At 55.8% G+C, this 12,269-nt stretch overlaps 1 non-coding gene across 1 annotated transcript; it reads left to right on the top strand.

Annotated features, from left to right (window-relative positions):
- Positions 1 to 9,266: 9,266 nt before the first annotated feature.
- TRNAF-GAA lies at positions 9,267 to 9,339 on the top strand. The gene has a single exon. It is a non-coding gene; the product is annotated as a tRNA-Phe (tRNA).
- The last annotated feature ends 2,930 nt before the right edge of the window (positions 9,340 to 12,269 follow it).

The raw sequence follows: 12,269 nt of genomic DNA on the forward strand, positions 1-12,269 counted from the left end.
TCTCACTGCACTCCAGTTCTGTTCTCACTGAGTGATCAATTCCAGTTGTTTCCTCAGACCAGCTTCCACAACACACACACTGCTGTGCCATTGTGTAAGTGTGTCCATGGCTGAACTGCAAAAATTCCTGCTCATTTCCCTTCTGGCTGGAGCACGGGTAGAGTGTGTTTGTGGTTAATGACATTGTTGAGGATTGTTGTCCATTTCCTGCCTTGATTAATCCTGCCTTAATTCAGACAGTCCCTTTCCCGTCATATCCCCAGCACAGCAGTGATTGCAATAGCAGGGGGCAGGTTTTCTCTGGGGCACTGAACTTTGTCAGGGGGTTGGTGGCTCCTTTCTTTCCTCCCCCTGGAGTAAACTCAGCTTTTTATTGCATCCTTGATGTTTCATGGAATAACAACAGCAGCATGAAGAAAGAGGTGGGCACAGCAGGTCTCAGGGGAGGGGCAGAGAGGTGCAAGCAGTGGGCTGGGCTGGGCAGGGCTGGACAGGGGACGGGACAGAAGGTATGGGTGGCAGGTAGGACAGGTGTCATGGGACGGGCAGAGAGGTGGGGGCGGTGGGCAGGGCGGGTCTCAGGGGAGGGGCAGAGAGGTGGGGGCGGTGGGCAGGGCGGGTCTCAGGGGACGGGCAGAGAGGTGGGGGCGGCGGGCAGGGCGGGTCTCAGGGGAGGGGCAGAGAGGTGGGGGCGGTGGGCAGGGCAGGTGTCACGGGAGGGGCAGAGAGGTGGGGGCGGCGCAGGGCCGTCCTTAGGCATAGGCAGAACAGGCAGCCGCCTAGGGCACCACTAGGTCTGGGGGCACCGCTCTGCCGGGAGCCCAGACAGATGGGAAGCAGTGGAGCATGTAAGAGCAGGCTACTGGGTCCTAGAGAGAGCCGAATGCAGCACAGGCTGAGGGAGGGGATTGGCTGCTGGGGTCTCTGGGAAGGGGAGGGGGTAGGGGTCGGGGAAGGAGCTCACCTGTGAGTGTGACTCTCCCCCCTCCCTCGGCTGAGGTGAGGTGAGGCAGGCTCTGCGGCTCTGGAACCAGTATCCTTTGTTGTCCCCCATAACATCCATTCTTCTCCCGCCCTGCCCCATGGAGCACCCCCTCCTTTCTCCCTCCTCCCCAGGAGCATCCCTCTCTCTCTCCTCCCTCCCCTCCGTCAGGGCTGGGTTGGGTGAGGTGCTGGGGGGTAGGTGGGGGGAGGAGGCTGGCTGCCTGCCTGCTGAGGAATGAAAGTGAAAGTAACTCACTTCCTCGGCCAGGATTGGAATGTCACACAGGGCTGGGCTGGGGTTAGCCAGATGTGTGAAAAATCAGGACAGGGGGTTGGGGTAGGGTGAGCAGATATCCCTATTTTATAGGGCCAGTCCCAATTTTGGGGTCTTTTTTTTATATAGGCTCCTTTTACCCCCACCCCGTCCTGATTTTTCACACTTGCTGTCTGGTCACTCTAGGTGGGGGTAATTGGTGCCTATATAAGACAAAGCCCCAAATATTGGGACTGGCCCTATAAAATCAGGACATCTGGATCTGGGCACCCTATCTGGGGAGCGCCTCTCCCCCGGGCTGGCAGCTGCCAGCGATCCATCTCATCCGGGGGGAGCTACACAGGGCAGGATGAGCTGCTGTGGCTCCATGGGTGACCTGTCCCTGAGATCAGATGCTGTGCTAACTTCACCATGGTCCGTAAGGCTGGTAGTGGTGCCCATTGGCGTGTGATTGGACCTGAGGGTTTGCTGCTTCTGTTGCCACTCTGCACCCCAAGAGGTGGATTTTGGGGTCTACTGCAGCTGTTGGACCAGCAGGCTGGGGGGTGAGCCAAGCATGAAAGCAGTACTGTGTTGCCATTTAGATTGTGATTTAACAACTTTGTTTGCCAAAAATTCTTGCTAACAATCCTGAATCCAATTTCAATATTTTTTTTAAAATCAATATCTTAGCCAAAAACAGAAAATTAAGTTGTTGACAATTATTAGTGACAGGTTTGGTTTGAGGCAGGGAGTGGGCCAGTTTTCATCAGAGAAACAAAAAATGTTGACTGACTTTCCTATAGCCTGTTATTCCTGATAAGAGCCCTCCAACAACTGTAATACGCTCATCTCCTTACTAGTGTATAAAGCAGGGGTCTGCAACCTATGGCACACACGCCAAAGGTGGCAGGTGAGCTGATTTTTGATGGTAGGCGGCGGCAGGCTGAGCGGCTCAGCCCATCACTGCTCTGGGGTTCCGGCTGCTGCCCTATTGCCAGCTGGGATACCAGCCGTCGGCCCCACTCAGCACCTGCTGCTGGCCTGGGGACCCCCAAGGAACCCCAGGCTGGCAGCGGGCTGAGCAGGCCGGCTGAACCACTCAACCTGCTGTCAGGCTGGGGTTCCATTCATTCAGTCGGCAGTGGGCTGAGTGGGCTGGTGGCGGGCTGAGCAGGGCCGGTGGAGGGTTGAGTGGCTCAGTCAGCTGCCAGTCTGGGGTGCTGGCAGCACTCAGCCTACTGCTACTCCGGGGTTCCGGCTGCCAGCCCCTTGCCAGTCAGGAGCCCAGCCGCCGGCCCCACTCTGCCTCCTGCCAGCCTGGGTGAGCAGAATCCCAGGCTGGTAGCGGGCTGAAGGGGGTTGGCATCCGGGATCCTGGCTGGCAGGAGTTGGTGGTCAGAACCCCAGACCAGCAGTGGGCTGAGCAGGGCCTGGGATCCTTGTCTAGGGTTCCAGCCACCAGTCCCACTCAGCCCGCTGCCGGTCTTGGGTTTCATTTACTCAGGACCAAGTGGCCAGGACCTCAGATAATAACAATAGTTTATTTATATAATATAGACATAGAGAGATACCTTCTACAAACGTTAAAATGTATTACTGGCATGAAAAACCTTAAATTACAGTGAACTTGGCACACCACTTCTGAAAGGTTGCCGACCCCTGGTATAGACTGACCATATGTTGTACTAAGATTCTCCTGCATTTTTTTTTTCCTGTGAGTCAGTATAGCTTTTGCCAGCCCAGAAGTTGGGCAGCCAATGTTTTACATTTTCACAATGTTTTCTCCAACTTTCATAAAGTAAATACATAGTTAATATGAGTTAAAAAGGCCAGGGACACTTCCTTGTGAAGAATCTGTACAGCAGATCATGCTAGAGCTGTGAAAATGTCAGTTTTTGATGGAACTTTAGAGGCAGTGATTTATCATGTATTTTATCATGTGAATGTGCTGCTACTGCTAATGTCTTTCCAAACAAAAATAAGGTACAATAGGACTTCTGTAACATTTCTGTGCTACCTTAATCTAGATGAGATGATTCTGTGCTGACTTCATTTTGGTCACTTTGTGCTTTACCTAGCAGTAAAACTAGGGTTATATTTTCCCACTGTTTGGAAACCCAGCTTGTTAAACTGATTTTGCAGCCAAAAAAGCCAGAAAGATTGCTTTTAATTAAAAACAAATCTTTGTTTCAATACCTCTTCATATAAATTTCCAATAAAATTTTGACAAATTAAAAAAATTATATTACAGTTGAACCCTGTTATGTCGCCGGCCTAGGGGTTTGCCAAAAATAGTCGAGATAACCAATGATCGAGATAAACCCCTATCCACCACCCCCCACCCCTGAACTCCCCTGCCCTCTCTCCAACACCCCCTCCCTGCCCCCTTACCGTGGTGCCTGCACGTGGCTGGATCCGGCGAAGCGGGACGGGGAAGCGGGGCCGGGCGGACATGGACGGGGACCCGGAGCCGGGCAGCCAAAGAAGCGGGACCCAGTAAGCGGGCCGGGCGGCAGGCGAAGCGGGACTGGGTAAGCGGGGCCGGGCGGCAGGCGAAGCAGGGACCGGGTAAGCGGGGCCGGGCGGCAGGCGAAGCAGGGACCGGGTAAGCGGGGCCGGGCGGGCGGCAGGCGAAGCGGGGACCGGGTAAGAGGGGCCGGGCGGCAGGCGAAGCGGGGACCGGGTAAGAGGGGCCGGGCGGGCGGGCGGCAGGCGAAGCGGGGACCTCGTGAGCGGGGCCGGGCGGGCGGGCGGCAGGCGAAGCGGGGACCGGGTAAGCGGGGCCGGCGGGCGGGCGGGCCCGGGTAAGCGGGGCCGGGCGGGCGGCGAAGCGGGGACCGGCGAAGCGGGCCGGGCGGGCGGCGAAGCGGGGACCGGGTAAGCGGGCCGGGCGGCGGGGGGGCGGGGGACCGGGGAAGCGGGGCCGGGCGGGCGGCGAAGCGGGGACCGGCGAAGCGGGGCCGGGCGGGCGGCGGGCGGCGAAGCGGGGACCGGGTAAGCGGGGCCGGGCGGACGGGCGGGCGGCGAAGCGGGGACCGGGTAAGCGGGGCCGGGCGGGCGGGTGGCAGGCGAAGCGGGGACCGGGTAAGTGGGGCCGGGCGGGCGGGCGGGGACCGGGTAAGAGGGGACGGGCGGGCGGCGAACCGCGGACCGCCCAAGCTGGTCCGGGCGGGCGGCGAAGCGGGGACCGGGTAAGCGGGGCCGGCGGCGGCGAAGCGGGGACCGGGTAAGCGGGGCCGGGCGGGCAGCGAAGCGGGGACCGGCGAAGCGGGGCCGGGCGGGCGGCGAAGCGGGGACCGGTAAGCGGGGCCGGGCGGGCGGCGAAGCGGGGACCGGCGAAGCGGGGCCGGCGGGCGGCGAAGCGGGGACCGGTAAGCGGGGCCGGGCGGGCGGCGAAGCGGGGACCGGCGAAGCGGGGCCGGGCGGGCGGCGAAGCGGGGACCGGTATGCGGGCCGGGCGGGCGGCGAAGCGGGGACCGGCGAAGCGGGGCCGGGCGGGCGGCGAAGCGGGGACCCGGTATGCGGGGCCGGGCGGGCGGCGAAGCGGGGACCGGGGAGGCGGGGCCGGGCGGACTGGCGGGGACCGGGTATGCGGGGCCGGGCGGGCGGCGAAGCGGGGACCGGCGAAGCGGGGCCGGGCGGGCGGCGAAGCGGGGACCGGGTATGCGGGGCCGGGCGGGCAGCGAAGCGGGGACCGGCGAAGCGGGGCCGGGCGGGCGGCGAAGCGGGGACCGGCGAAGCGGGGCCGGGCGGGCGGCGAAGCGGGGACCGGGTATGCGGGGCCGGGCGGGCAGCGAAGCGGGGACCGGCGAAGCGGGGCCGGGCGGGCGGCGAAGCGGGGCCGGGCGGGCGGGTACGCGGGGAACCGCGGGGACCGGGGAAGCGGGGCCGGGGCTAGGGCAGGAGTCGCGTGGCCGGGGAGGGATGCGGCAGGAGCCGCGCAGGGCCGCCGCCGGAGTTACAGTCGAACCCATTTATCTCGACCTCGGTTAGTGGCAAAAGCTCTTCTGTGCTCGAGATATTAGGGTTCGGCGACATGAAAGAATCGACATAACCGATGAGAAACCGATAAGACAAAGAGGGAGTTTGGCGGTTCCACTACTAAAACGTCGACTTAATAGGATTGGCAAGTTAACCGAGGTCGAGATAAATGGGTTCGACTGTATTTGCATCATTCTGCCAAATCAGAATTTTTTCTATAGTGCTACTTCTTTAGTGCTAGTGCATCAGCATTACAGTGTGCTTAATTGAGTTAAACTGGTTTTAATAACGTGAATGTGGCAAGTTTTCAAATACTGTATGCTTATATTTGTGTTGCTAAGAGCAGATCAGGCACAGGGGCACCAGTTTAATAATCTCGCCTAGGGCACCAGAAATCCTAAGGACGGCCCTGCACAAAGTTGGCAGGTCTAAGTCTTTCCTCCCACACCAACATGAAAAAAATCAGTGACAGAAAATGCCCTAAAGCGCCTCTGCTGCCTTGCACAACAACCTGGGGAAATACACGAGGGGAAGTGCTTTCCTCTCTCCTCCTGACACCGGGTAACATTTCTGTCTGTCCTTGAGATCCTGCCACAGGGACAAGGCTTGAGGATGCAAATGACATGTTAAGGCTGCATTGGTTTGCACATTCCTTTACTCCTTCAATAGTGATAAGGGTGCGTGAGCGTGAAATAATCCCGCTCTGACTTTCACACCGGAGGCAATTTTCAGGCTCACAAAAAAAAATCTTTCTTTCTAACCTGAGCAAGTTGAATTGAGTCGGTACGAGATGATAAATCCGGAGCCCCAGGCTGACTTTCCTTCATCACATGTGTTTAGAGTAGATCACATTCACTGGGTGGGTCTTCTGCTGGGAAGTGTCTGTCCAGTGGCAGCACCCAGTGCACATTCCCCACTTACAAACTCATCTTCAGTATATCGGCCACTGAACCTAGCGAGGGGGGAGGGTCCCCATGGTCGGGCTCCAGCCCCTGGATCCCGAGCCTGGCAAGCCCAAGTCAGCCGGCCTGGGCCAGCTGTGGGGTTTAATTGCGCTGCAGACATACACGGGCGTCACAATCCCAGCTTTCTCCTCAGGGAATCAAGCCCTCGTCCCCCCCGTGACAGACAGGGAGCGTCACCACTGTACGCGTGAGGTCGGAACTGACACTGCCCCTGCACAGGGACCCAGGGGAGCGGCTCCTTGGCCAGCTGTGGCTGGCAGGAGACCCAGCGAGGCAGGAGCTGCTCTGGGTTCTCGGCAGGGGAGAGTAACTGGGAGAAGGGGGGAGTTTGTCTCTGATTTACAGGGAGCTTTGCCAGAGTGGAGCCTGTAGGTCACATGCTGGGGGGCTGTGACGGGCACACAGGCTCCGTGCTCTGGAACAGCTCGGAGTCAAACCCAGGCAGGAGCCTCCTCAGTGTGACCCCCCCAGGGGACGCTCTCACTGGGGGAAGCTTCCTTGGCTTCAGCACCTCCTGGGACTGACCTTGGACCTTTCAGCCCCCTGTTCCACACCAGGAGCTTCCTGCAGTGAGTCCACCTGAATTGGACACCTCGGAAAGCCTCACCCGCCCCCCCGAAGGGGAGTCCTGCACCCCCAACTTCCACAGTCCCCAGTGACTCTCAGCCAGCGCTGTACAACAGAAGGTTTGTTAGGGGTCTGGGATCCAGCCTGGGAAAGTTCTGTGTTCGCACAGGAAGCAGGAAGATTCAGCAACGTCCATCTTGGGGAGACCCCGAACTCAGAGCCTGGGCTCTCCCCTCGAGTCCCCAACCCAGCAGACTCCTTGCTCCCAACAGCCCGACTCAGCCAGGCCCTTTGCCCCTCGTCTGTCCTTTGTCCTGTTTCCCTGGCAACCTGCTCAGCTGGCCTCCAGCTCGTTCTTTGTTCTCCGACTCCTCCCGGCCAGCTGGCCTCTTGCAGCAGGTGCGCCCCGGCCATCGGTTGCTAGGAGACAGAATTTGTGGCCATTGTCTGGGCCCAGGCAGCTCGACAGCAGCCACACCTGCCCTTTGGGGGTCTCTGCCAAGATTTAACCCCCTTGTCCCACCACCGAGATCCGTGGTCCCAAAACACTTCAGGGTCATGCCCCCCACCCCTGTCCATGCTCCCCCCGAGTCGTGGCTGGGAGTGGGGCCGCAGCTAAGGGGGAAGGGACACAGACAGGGGTAAGGGGGCTGAGGCAGGGGCCAGAGCTGGAGCCAAGAGTGGAGCTGGGTGGCTCCTCCTCCCCACCCCAATGGGGACTGGCCCGGGCCCAGTTGCATCCCCCTGAATGTTACTCCATTCCCCCTGGCAGGGTGCACCCCACATTTTGGACCTTTAACCTAGATAATCGTGCAACAAATAGGGGAAACTGAGGTACACACAAGATGCAAACAAAACATCCAGAAAATTCCCACTTCGTCACAGGGGTGTCAGTGGGGTCGGAGCTGGGCAGCAGCACAGGAAAGTGGGGAGGTTAAACTGCAAAACATCCCCCTGTGTTCCCGCAAAAGCCTCTCGTTTATCCTTAACCCCCTCCCCATGAAAATCTCCACCCCTGCCCTGGCCCACAGAGACCTTCTCACTCCAATGCAGATTTTTAACTTTTCTTACTTGTCCTTGGCCTTCCACAAACATTGTTCCCATCAAAATCATCAAAGGCTTTTACAATGAGAATGAGAAAACAAACTAAATCAAACCCAAAGAAACCGCTATCGACCTTCCCACCACACACACTTTGGGTCTGAATTTTTCTACTGAAATGTTGAGTCAATAAAACTCTCACTGTTCTTGTCCAGAAACAAACCTAAGCCTCCCATGCAGTACCTGGGGCATCTATGTCTGACCCACCAAGGCTTCAGCTCCTTTGGGGAGATTTCCAGCTGCCCAGTCCTGCTGCTATTCCAGGGGAGCAATTCCTGACTCCTGTCAGCATTTATCTCAGCCCCGTTCTGGGCATCACAGGTTTCTCCGGGAAAGGGCAGCGAGTGGTTCTAGGGCCCAGTGATCCTCCTCCAAATCGAGCTAGAACCTGAGACTCCTTCCCCTTCCCCAGGCTGTGGGCGGGGAGGCATTTCACAGAGCTCTCAGAGCTATAGCCCATGGCTAAGGAGAGAGAAAAAGCCTCCTATCCCCTCTGCTCTGGGGGCTGGGTTTCCTCCTGAAGCCTCTGCCCCCCGACCTAGTGCCTATGGCTCATCCCTGACCCTTGCTGCTGCTCCTTGCTATAGACTGTGAAAGGAGCGGAGGCAGCGCAGGAGCCTTCTGGGGACGCAGATCTGAGGCTTTGGGGAGACACATTGTCTGAGACATCAGAGCGCTGCAAACCCTGCAGCCACCACCTCAATCCGGGGCCTGTTCCAGCCCTGAGTCTGGGCTACCGCGATCCCTCCCCCAGAGCAGGGCGCCCACAGATTACAGCCTGGAAATAGGCGTGTGAGACTAACTCCTGCTTTCCCTGACAGGGCCTCCCCTAGACCAAGTGGTGTCCCAGGCAAGACGTGTCTTCAGTGCCCCCCAGCCCCGCTCCATATGTTAAACCATTGAATACCTTATTTTTATTGCATTTGTAGCTCATTTCATGATTTCGATGCACAGTTTGGATGCGGGATTTTCTCTATCATATAAGACAATAAATGTTCATGCTAAGATGTGTAAAAGGGTATTTATTAATGCCATATATAAGCAAGTGAAATAATCATTTCTTTTAAGAATATAGAAACTTTTAATTTTGACAGTAACTGAAATGTACTAACATCTAGCAATGGAGCACTCACCAGCATAGTGTGGGCCGGTATTAAATAGTGTTACAGTCGGAGACAGACAGCGTTAGGATGTTAACCCCAGGCCCTTTGTTCAAAGGTCGCTTCTCTCGCCTTTCCCCCATGAACTGAAGCGCAGCATTTGAGAGATCCAGAGACTAGTTGATGAAGTTTCCAAGGGCTAAAATAGCAAGCGATGTCCGTCTTGCATTGTCCATTGTTGACTGGCGAGATGGTTTATGGAGAACAAACTTCAAGGTGAGAAGCAGCAGCCCAAAGAGGCCCCCTACAGTTGCTGAAGTAGCTCAGTTGGGAGAGCATTAGACTGAAAGTCTAAAGGTCCTTGGTTCAATCCCAGGCTTCAGCAGGCTGTTTCATCCCCATTTCTGCAGCAGTGGTCTCTTTCCTGGAAGCCCAGCACTACCTCTACTCAATGCGAGTCCCTCATTTTGGGCTTCACTGCAGGAAAAGGCAGCATTGGCTTCTGCACCCAGTTGGCCCACGGGACCTTTCTTTCTTCTCTTGCTGCTTCTCAGCAAGGGGAAGAAAAAGAAGCTCCCCTTCAAGCTAGAGTCACAAAGGTGATGTAAGGACGACTTCCTGATCCCTGGCTCCAGTCCTCTGCTCTTCCAGCTGACCCATCAAAGAGCTGCTGCCAGTTTCTCCAGGTTTGCCCATCAGTGTGTGCCAGGGTGAGCACCACCAAAGTGCAGGGAATTTGAGGGCAGGGCAGGGCAGTGTAATGGACTTTCTGTAGTATAGTGGTTCTCACATTTGCCTAGCCTGCATCAAGCCGGCTAGGCAGAACTGACACCATCATCTCTCAGGTGTTCCCTTTAAGCAGAGCACAACTTTGAAATACGGGCACCATAGAACCAATATTCATAATGTCAACTACAAAAATGATACACATTTAGAGATAGCATCATTATAATCAGCCAATCAGAACCTCTCCATAGACCCCTTACACAACAACCTTTCTACAATATTGGCTGCAAATATAGAACAGTAGTCGCAACGGTGATCTATACAGTTACAGATTATGTCAGTAACGTCACAGGAGGTGACACAGCATCAGTGAGACTGATACTGGAATACTGCCTCCAGTTTTGGTGTCCTCGTTTGAAAAAGATGTTGTGAAATTAGAGTTTGGGACAGCAAAGAGCCACCAAATGTTCTGAGGGCTGGAGAAAAATGCCTTCTAGTGAGCTATTGAAAGAGCTCAACCTGTTTAGCTGATCAAAAGAAGATTGAAAGGTGACTTCATTGAAGTATTGAAGTGTCTTAATGGAGAGATAAGATTGGGTATTAAGGGGCTCTTGAATCGAGCAGAGAAAGGCATAACAATACCCAGTGGCTGGAAGGTGAAAAGAGACAAATTCATATTACAATTAAGGCTCAAATATTCAACAGCGAGGATGATTCACCACAGGAACAAGCTACCAAGGAAAGTGGTGGATTCTCCATCTCTTGATGTCATTTCATGAAGACTAGATGCCTTTCTGGAATGTGTTTGCCCCAAAAGTAGCTCTTGTATCCTACAGGAGGCCTGTGATATGCAGGGGGTCAGATTAGATGCTCTAATGGTCTCTTCTGGCCATAAAGTCAACTAATTTCTGAAAAACCGAGTGTAGCATTGGGAGCAGCGTCTGATGTTTCCCTGTCTAGCCGGCTTGCTGCCTAGAACGAACGCTCCTTGAGTGGGGTGATCCACAGGGAGTAGCTCAAACCTGCAAAGTGCCTGGCCAGAGGCAGGACATTGGCACAGCAAGGGAGGGGTGTGGCAGTGACATCACAAAGGTCTTTTGCAGGACCTCAGACTATTGGTCCAAGGTGGTGGGGAGGTGGTGACCTCACAGAGAGATGCTGACATCAGCCAGGCAGGACAGGGCCGAGGGGCCAGGGAAACCTCAGAGACCCCTGTGGCTTTGCTGCAGCAAGTCTCCTTCTCCAGGTCTCTCTCTGAGGACTGAGAGAGTATTCGGGTTCACGGACGTGAGCGCCAGGAGGAACCTCTTTCGAGTTTTCTCCTTCCCTTTCAGTGATTTTACTAGAAAACAGCCGTCCCTGTTTAGAAGGTAAGAGCCTCCTGGAGGTTTGAAACCTGTTCAGTCTGATCCATCTGGTGACAGTTGAATTCTAGGCATGGAAAATACGAGCTTAAAGAGGCAGAATTTCATTCCGCATCTGGGATTTTGTCCCTTAGAATCACTGGAGACATTGAGGTTTGTGCTTTTTGTTTCACCTTTTCCTCCATCTCTCCCTCTCTCCTTTCTCTTCGTCTCTTGCTTCTTTTGTCCTTTCTCCTGTTCCCCTCCCACTGCCACCTGTGTGTGTGTGTGTGTGTGTGTGTTGCGGGGGAGTGCTCTGCAGCTCCCACTGTGGGAGGTCCACCCAAAAATGTGGGCCTGAAATAGTGCTCGGGCAGTGATCCCCACCAGTGACCTGGGCCATCCTTTGGGCTCTCTGGTGAGAATCCTCAGCCTCCCGTCCTCAGTCTCTACCCTGATTGGCTAAGCAGGGGATTATTGAGACTCAGATCCTTGTTGTTCTCTTTCAAAACCAAGTAAATAAGTCAGAACCAGTTCTGTGTTTGATGAATTTTGCTGCTTCTCTGCATTAATGGTCTCTGAGCAGTTCATGATTCTCTCTGACATTGCAGTTCTCCTCAAATACTTGCTGAATAATTACTGTCACTGTTGTTGGTCTGGAGCTCATCTGAGAGCACTTTATTCAGGTCATTCAGTGTCTGAAATTCAAGATCCGATGGTGAGTTTGAAAATCAGGGCTCTTGGGTCCTATTCCCAACTCTGCCACTGACTGGCTGTGTGACCTCAGACAAGTCAATTCTCCTTTCTCAGCCTTAGCTTCTCCCTCTTTCGAGTAGGGATAATAATGATCCGCTCCTACCTACCTCACCGTGCGTGGAGGCAGGGGCGGCTCTAGGTTTTTTGCCGTCCCAAGCAAAAAAAAATTTTGGCTGCCCCCTCCACAGCCCTGGGCTCCCCCCTGCACCTCCCTGCCACCCCAGACCTGGGCTCTGTCCCCTCCACCCACACCCCCTGCCAACCCAGCCTTGGGCTCTCCCCCCCGCCCACACACACCCCTGCACTCTCCTTCCACCCCAGCCCTGGGTCACTGGTAACTTGCTCCCAGGGCGGGTCATTCAGCAGGGATTTTGGATGTGCACAGAACACAGACAGGATTGGTTCCCATATGGTTACAGAACTGCAGTAAAATGGAACAATTTTCAGTGTGTGATTGGAGTATATCTGGATGCATATTATAAGACTGTCC

The sequence above is a fragment of the Mauremys mutica genome, unplaced genomic scaffold (assembly GCF_020497125.1).
Source record: "Mauremys mutica isolate MM-2020 ecotype Southern unplaced genomic scaffold, ASM2049712v1 001115F_np12_obj, whole genome shotgun sequence".
NCBI lineage: Eukaryota > Metazoa > Chordata > Testudines > Geoemydidae > Mauremys > Mauremys mutica.